Below are 8,497 nucleotides of genomic sequence, written 5' to 3'. Positions count from 1 at the left end.
TAAAAACTGACTCATTCAGATTGCTGTTGACACTGCCCGTTTGGAATAAAAGGTCAAAATTACTGGCTTTTAAAAACAAGTGTAACCTTTTTACAACAAAAAAGTGGACTATATTCAATGTCTCCAATTCCCCTTCTCCTATTGTCAAACCTCTAATTATGATTTTTCATCCCATCACTCCATGGAAACTGTTATTGTCAATGTCACTAATGACTTCCATGTTGCTAAATCCAAAGCTCTTTTCTTGGCTCTCATTTTCCTTGACCTGTGTGCAGCATTTGACCAAGTCGATCATTCTCTCTTCCTTGAAACACCTTCTATCCTGCTTCTGGGAAGATCCTGTGTATCCTCATAGGCACCTGCTTTGCCTCTCACCTTACTGGTTCCTCCCTTTCTCTATGACCTCTGAATGTTAGAGTGTCTCAGGATCAGTCCATGGAAACTTGTCGCTTCCTTTTAGCCACTCTCTTGCGGATTTCAGTCAGTCTCATGGCTTCAAATACTGTCTATATTCTGATGACTCCCAAATTTAGATCTCCAGTCCTAACCTCTCTCTTGATCTCCAGACTCCACTTAGATGTTTAATGGACATTATAAGATTTACCAATCCAAAACAGAACCCCCGATTGTCTCTGCTCCTTCAACTCTTCCGCCCTGAATATTCTCCATTCCAGTTAATAAACCACACTATTTTTTTAGTTGCTCATGCAGAAAATGTTGGCGCCATTCTTGACTCTTTTTTTTTTTCCTTTATACCCTACATCTAATACATCAAAAAATCCTTAAGGCTTTATCTTTATTTTTTTACTATTTTTATTTTTTTATGGAGCAGCAGTTTGAGCACTTTGAAGATTTATTTATTTTCTTAAAGTTTTTATTTAGATTCCAGTTAGTTAACACACAGTGTAATATTAGTCTCAGGTGTACAGTACAGTGATTCAACATCTCATACAACACCCAGTGCTCATCACAGCAAGTGCACTCCTTAATCCCCAATACCAATTTTACATATTCCCCCACCCACCTCCCCTCTGGTAACCTTAATGTTTTTCTAGAATATGATAATTTTTTATCATCTCTATTGCCACCACCCTGGTCCAATCCACCATTATCATCTCTCACCTGGGATATTGCAATAGCCTCCTAATTGGTCTTCCTGCCTCAGTCTTTGGCTCTTTCTACAGTTCAGTCTTAGTTCAACAGCCAAAGATGTCAATTTTGCTAAGATTTTTCCTAAGACCTTCCATTTCACTCAATGTAAAAGCCAAATCCTTACAATGGCCTCCATGGGCTGGAAGTCTCCCTTTACTTTTCTAACTTCACTCTGTCTCCAGCTACTCTGGAGTGTGTCAGGCCTCTGCTTACCACAGGATATTTGCACTGGCTCTTCCTCTGCCTGGAATGCTCTTTTTCCAGATAGTTGCACAAATTAGTATTCCATCCTTTCCAAGTCTTTGCTCAAATATCACCTTCTTAAGAAAGCCTTAAAGTTTTTGTTTAAAATTCTAACACTTCATCTCCATATCTTATCTTTTGTTCAGAAGATTTATCACCTTCTAATAGGTTCTATATTTTATGCATTTATTCTATTTATCACTAGCCCCTCCGGTAGAAATTAAGGCCCACACAGGTAGGGGTTTTGTCTTTTTTATTCAGCTCTATGTCTCCAGCACAGAGCCTGGCACACTGAAAGCATTCAATAATTATGTGTTGATTGACTGAGCAATTATTGACTGACAAGTTAGTTTCACATATGCACAGAAAGTCAAACAAGGCTAAAATAGAGCTATTCTGGTCTATAATACATAGAATGGTGAAGCAGGCAGTTTGTTTTTATCACCAAATCATTTGTGTCTTCTAGAATTCTCTGGTCCAGTACTCTTATCTACCCTGCAGCACTCCAGGACCTGAAGATATTCCAAGATCTTCAAGCACCCAAATGATTTTGCACTGACTTGCCTGCCTGAGGGTCCCCAATACCATATCTCATCCAAACGGATGCTGGTGCTCTGGACCAGCCCTCCTTTCCCCCCAGTGCAGATTCTCATTCATTGCCAAGATGCTTGTTCTAAGCTATAGTCTTAAAATTACAAATTGTGTAAATAATTGCTCTCCAAGATCCTGTAATGTCACCTCTTAGCAAAGCCGCCCTTTCAGAAGCCACTAACTCCTCCACGTCTTTCTAATCCTACTTTAAAACTCGCCCAGAAACACTTCAATAATTATATGCATTTTATATACAAGCATTGAGCTAGGCACTGCAGGAGAAGTAGAAATGAATAAGACACTGTTCCTAGACTTATAGAGTCGTCAATATAGTGAGTAGCAAAAGACAGGTAGAGAAATTATGGTACTATTTATTAATTCAGGGCATGGCAGAATGGGAGTTCAGTGGTGGGACAAACCATACCCAGCTTAGGAGAGCCAGAAGACTTATTTAAGAAATTAAAATCTGAAGTTGACCTTAAAGGATAAGTAGGCTCTCGATGGGTGGACATGGGGAATAGATAAAAAGTATTTCAAGTAGAGGAAACCATTTGAGACACACTGGTTGGAAAGCAAAGGGCATCTTTAGCCAATGGTAAGTTTTCCAGTTTTACTATAGTGATAAAGTGTGTGAAAGTTGAAGGTAGATGAAGCCGTACGATAAAAAATGTTGAAAAACAAGATGAGTTTGATTTTAATTTAATAAGCAATGGGAAGCATTTTAGGCTTTTGAGCTGGAGAATGACAAGATCAAAGCCAAGCTTTAGGAAGTGTAATTCACAGTGGAGAGCAGTGTTGGGAAGCTCTTCCAAGCAGGCTAGGTGAGGGAAAATGCCAGTTTGTCTTAGAGTAGTGACCCCTGATGGGAAGGAGTCAAGTGAGAGTTATTACAGAGTTGGAATCTTTAGGATAAAATCATTGATTGGTTGTGGGGAAGGGAAGAGTGAAATTTGACTCTGGGGTTCCTCCTTGAGTCACCTTGTGGCTAAGTGAACACGTAACAGATGAGAAGAGGCAAGTTCAAGGGAATACAATATGGTGGTTCTGGGTATGTTGAGAATGAGATGTTCATGGAATAGACAGATGGAGGTGTCTGGTAGCCAGCTGAATGTTCTGGTTGAAATGAAGACAGAATTTAAGAGCAAATTATAAAAATTTAGGATTATTTCAATACCTACTGAAGTTGAAGTCTTAGAACTTAATGAAATAATTGAAGACTTTACAGAGCATTTAAGAGTGAGGGACTTAGGTCAGCACCTTGAAGAATATGATAGATGTATTATTCAGGGGTGAAAATAATATTTTGGCTTAGTGTGTGGGATATTTGTATCAATGATGTAAAAGATCCTTCTGGCTTAAATTTGAAAGAAGAAATTTGGGATGCAAGAGTAGATTTGCGGTAACAAGTAGTCTCCTAAGTTTCCTGACATCACAATACGGTCATGGCTGTGTGCTGTGCTTCCTGGTGTCGCTGAATCTACGGACTCACCATCACAGGTGGAAAGGGATTTGATAATTTATCAGAAAAATCCTGAAATAATTCCTGAAAATAGGTAACTCATTGATAGTGAGCTTGGAGTCTTATATCTCTCAGGAATATTTGTATTTTAATAGGAGTCTCCTAAATGCCACACAAACTTTAATCAAAGTAATCAATAATTAATGACATGATTTCAGATATAATACAAGCCAATAAACATTATTTCTGAATGGAAATCACACAACATATATGGCCCCTACTCGGGGTACTATTTTGGGGAAGCTATATTAGTGAAGAGTTGGAACAGGTTACAGTACACGTACCGATTATTTGTAAAGAGATATTTTTCTAGCATACTTGGTAAATTTTACACTTTAAAAAATTTCTATTGAAATACATTTAACACTATTAATATTGTCTTAGCTAAGAGAATGTGGTAATTGGGTGTATATCAACCCCAACATTCACCCCAAGTCTTCAGAGAAAAGATGGTCCATAAGTTCGGTATAAAATTTGGGTGGGAGGGGCACCTGGGTGGCTCAGTCGTTAAGCGTCTGTCTTCGGCTCACGTCATGGTCCCAGGGTCCTGGGATCCAGCCCCGCATCGGGCTCCCTGCTCAGCAGGAAGCCTTCTTCTCCCTCTCCCGCTCCCCCTGCTTGTTCCCTCTCTTGCTGTCTTTCTCTCTCTCTGTCAAATAAATAAATAAAATCTTTAAAAAAATGTTGGGTGGGACTTTGACCATCTCTTGCTCAGATGGAGGGCTCCCCCCTCCTCCTCTCTGGTTATCCGTGTGTGTGTGTGTGTGTGTGTGTGTGTGTGTGTGTGTTGGGGTGTGGGTTTAAACTTTTTACAAAACAAACTGAGATAATAAATAAAGAAATAAAGAAGAAGAATGATGATGTGAATATTTTCTAGGGATAATATCACCTGTTTTGTTGTATTTTCCTTTTCTTCCAAAGAGATTTTTCCCACCCATTTCTTTTCTTTGGGAAAAAGGGCCTGTCCAGTTTTTCCTGACCCCAAATCTAAACACATAGGTCCACACTGTGCCAGAGCACTGGATCAGAAGTATGACTTACTGAGTAAGGAGATGTAGGGTTTCATGTAAAACCTGAAGACAGATTTTCGTGAAGCCACAGAGAAGCTATGCAGGGTTGTGGAAGGGATTGCAGACCCAGACAGCAGAGTGTATCCCAGCTAATCTTAAGCCTTTTTGGTTTTGTTTTATTTTTTAAAAGTGTTTTTAAGTAATCTCTACACCCAACGTGGGGCTTGAACTCATGACCCCAAGATCAAGAGTCACATGCTCTAGCAACTGAGCCTATTTATAAATCGCACTATATAACAAGGGTAGGCTCCTAAGCTCATAATTTTGTCATCCTGTTAAAAAAGACATAAGGCAAGGAGAATGGGACCCCAAAGAGGGGAAGTTTGTGAAGAAACTATAACTACTTGTAATTTGATTTCAAAATCTCTTTCCTTCCCTATTTGTCTTATCTGTACATTGTTATAAAACAGGTAAGCTGAACATTTTATTAGATTTAATGTTAGAATAGCAGGATATATTTATGATACTATGTCATCATCCCAAGAAGCATTTATTGAGTGACTAATAGTTGCATTGACACAAGGACAATTAATCTAACATGGTTGTTTCAGGAGCTGGAAGATTTGTAGGTATTGGTAGTATTTTCTTGGGCTCATCCTTTGCCTTATATATGTGCAATTTCAAGAATTCTTTTCATCTTGGTGTATAAATATTCTTTTTGCTTTTTTTGCATTTTTAAAAGATTAAAGCCTCAAAGTAGAGTTTTGATAGCTGACAAAGGCAAGAAATATAATCTAAGTAAGTAAAAACTTAAGGTATATAAAAATTAGAGAGATTTAAGTGTTATCCTAATTATATTTGTTAAATAACTGTTCAATTTAAGTAGTATGTTGTCTCTTTACCATCCATAAATCAATACTGGGTTTAAGTAAAATGTGTGTACTTTTCATAAACATGTTTGATTTTCATAGGTCAAACATTTTATAAATCGAGAGCTAGGATAGGTAAGTCAGTGTTATGAAAACATAAAGCTCTAATTAGGGGGAAGATATAAGGGAAATATAGCATGTGGTGATCAACCTTCCCATCTGTAGGCATTAGCCTTGATTTGATTTAGAGCTATTTCATATCATGTCCATGTACACAATGCTAATAGAATAAACAGACTGTATCAGTAACCTGTCTCAGGAAAGGGGAATAAGGAATCATGTTCTGGCAGGGGGATACTGGAAGACAAATTCATCTTTGAGCATTTCATTTTGTATTTCTATCTTCTGAGTGGTATAAAATGTGTAGGTATATCAAAGTTCATAACAAAAATTGCTTATACCATTAGGAAGATGTATTTATTTTCAACAATGTAAGGGGAAAATCATACAATTGGGGTGGGGAGAGAGGGAGACAGAGAGAGAGAGACACAGAGAGAGAGAGACAGAGAGAGAGAGAGAGAGAGAAACCTGCTGCAGACATCACCTGAGTGGGAAATTACTCATCCTGCACACACACGCACGCTCTGCACACACATGCACAGAATTCATCTCTGACAATTTAATTGTTTAATGGTAGGACTAACAAGGAATCCTTTCTAAAGTAATGGCATATAAAGGCTTCCTAGTGAAGTTAATATTCCTGCTGCATTTGATGGGTGTTTCCCACTTGTGCAGTTCTGCCCTAACAGACTCCTGGTGTTTGATGAGGGGAGGCAGGAGGGGCGGTGGTGTCTGTGTTCAATAGCAGAATCTGGTGAGTGCCTTAGCCTGTGACTTTAGCCATTAAAGCCATCAACCTGAGGCCACAACAGGCACCAGAGCAATTGCTCACATTGGTTGTAACGTCTTGGCCTGCAGGCCAAGGATCTGGTCTTCTTGGACCGATGGCTGGGTGTTTTGAGCACAGAGCCCTTGCTTGCACAGTTGTCTGCTTTCTCTTAGTTCACCAGCACCAGGGTTTGGCCACCATTTGTGCTGAGGTTTTATGACTTTAGTTTGACCAGTCTTCTGGATAATGAAATGAATGATACCTCAGATGCTAGGATTTGAATTTTCATCTGGAGCCACAGTCTCTTTTCACATTTCCTTATGGTTCAGGCTTTGCTCATTTCTGTGCTTTAATTGGATCCCTGGGTGGCCTGCCTGTTACAGCCGCGTACATAACAATGGATGTTCTGTGGAAGAATAACGGTGTCTTAAGAAATATAATGTTCCCAAAGCAGACCCTCATCTGGTAGTTTCCATTGTTAAATCAATACATTTTACATTCATTACTCTGGTTACTTGGCTTTGAAAAAAAAGTTTTGTTGCCTGTATCAGAGAATCCCAGTGGTGGTGGTGGAGATAGAGTTTGGCCACAGCAGAGAAGGCGGTTTGCTCTGGAGTGTGGTTTCCCGTTGGTTGTGGAACAGCTCCCATGCTGTCTGCGCCTCTCGCTGGAGTTCTATCTGTGTCTTTCAGTCTAGGGAAGGCTTAGTAGGCAGAATTGAAAATGACAGACTATTTTTAACACAAGCTTTATATCCCACAGTTCTGGTTCTTACTTCTATTATCATTACTTATTCATAGACTTTTATTCCCAAATATCATTACCCTTTACAGTAATAGGATCAGCAAAGCAACCACTTAAAACAAAACAAACAAATGCAGGAATCCAAGTCCCACTCACAGAAACATTTTCCCCCCTCTTGCCAGTTCTCTGTCTCTCTGACTACCTGGGGGAAAAGGAGTACTTATCGGTCACTAAGAAGCTCTGCTGCTTCAAAAATACCAGAACAGAGGGGCTTGGCAGTAGGTAATGATATGAAGGCACCGACAGTCTAAGGAAACAGAAAGGAGGTAATGAAATCCGAAGAAAAAGAAAAAACAAGGGAAGGAAAAAGGAGTGGAGGAAGGTGGGAAGTGGAAAGAAAACAAAGAATACACTGTAAGTATTGCTTAAATTCAGTTTCAGCAGAGGCAAACCCCCGTCTAAAGCAGATCTTATTTAATTTACAGTGACTCTGAAGCAGGATTGTGTAATTATTCCCTATCTAGCAACAATAGCCACATGTCCTGAGGGCCTACTATATGCCAGATGCTTTCTGCAGGTTATTTGATTTACACAAATTTTAATAGTGGGCATGACTATCTCCATTTTACAATTAAGGGGACTGAGGCTTAGAAAGGCTAACTGGCTTGTCTAAAGTTGTATGCCTCGGGGCACCTGGGTGTCCCAGTCTTTGGCCTTCAGCTCAGGTCACGATCCCAGGGTCCTGGGATCGAGCCCCTCATGGGGCTCCCTGCTCCATGGGAAGCCTGCTTCTCCCTCTCCCACTCCCCCTGCTTGTGTTCCCTCTCTCGCTGTACCTCTCTGTCAAATAAATAAATAAAATCTTAAAAAAAAAGAATAAAGTTGTATGCCTCAACTGGGGAGACCTGGAACATCAACTCAGATCGTTTGAATTCAAATCCTATGCTCATAACCACTATAATGTTTTCAGACTGACTTCCACAGTGTCAGATGCCTTGCATTTTATTTGGTCATTTGTCTCTCCACTCATATATTTATTTATTTATGTATACACCACATTGTTCCAGAAATGATTTAAGATGGTGTCAACGGCTTGGAGCTGTGCACATATCTAAGCAGCTTGCACATGGTTAGGACATCCTATGTGTTTGTTGACTGAGCCACAGAACATGACTTGTCAAGAGTTTAGAACGCTTTCACTGTGGGCTCCTCTTCCTTTTTTATCTTTAAAAGTAGGCCAGCCACAAACCCATCTGTGCAGGAAGGCTTGGATACAGGAACCAGAGTCTGGACTAACTAATCTTCCCACACTAATCTTCTAGACCTTTGCTTCTCTCTTACCATGCTTTATGGGAATTATTTCTCTTTGGTAATTAATTACAGAAATGTGAAAAGCAAATTGGCAGGAGAAACAAAGGATAACTTTACCATGGAGTAACCTGGCAAACACTACTTCAGTCCGCTGTTCAAGGTCAACATC

The sequence above is a fragment of the Eumetopias jubatus genome, unplaced genomic scaffold (assembly GCF_037043125.1).
Source record: "Eumetopias jubatus isolate StellerSeaLion01/CBP00866 unplaced genomic scaffold, mEumJub1_p1.0 scaffold_12, whole genome shotgun sequence".
Lineage (NCBI taxonomy): Eukaryota > Metazoa > Chordata > Mammalia > Carnivora > Otariidae > Eumetopias > Eumetopias jubatus.
The sequence above is the reverse complement of the archived record's forward strand: the minus strand, read 5'-3'. Positions refer to the sequence as shown.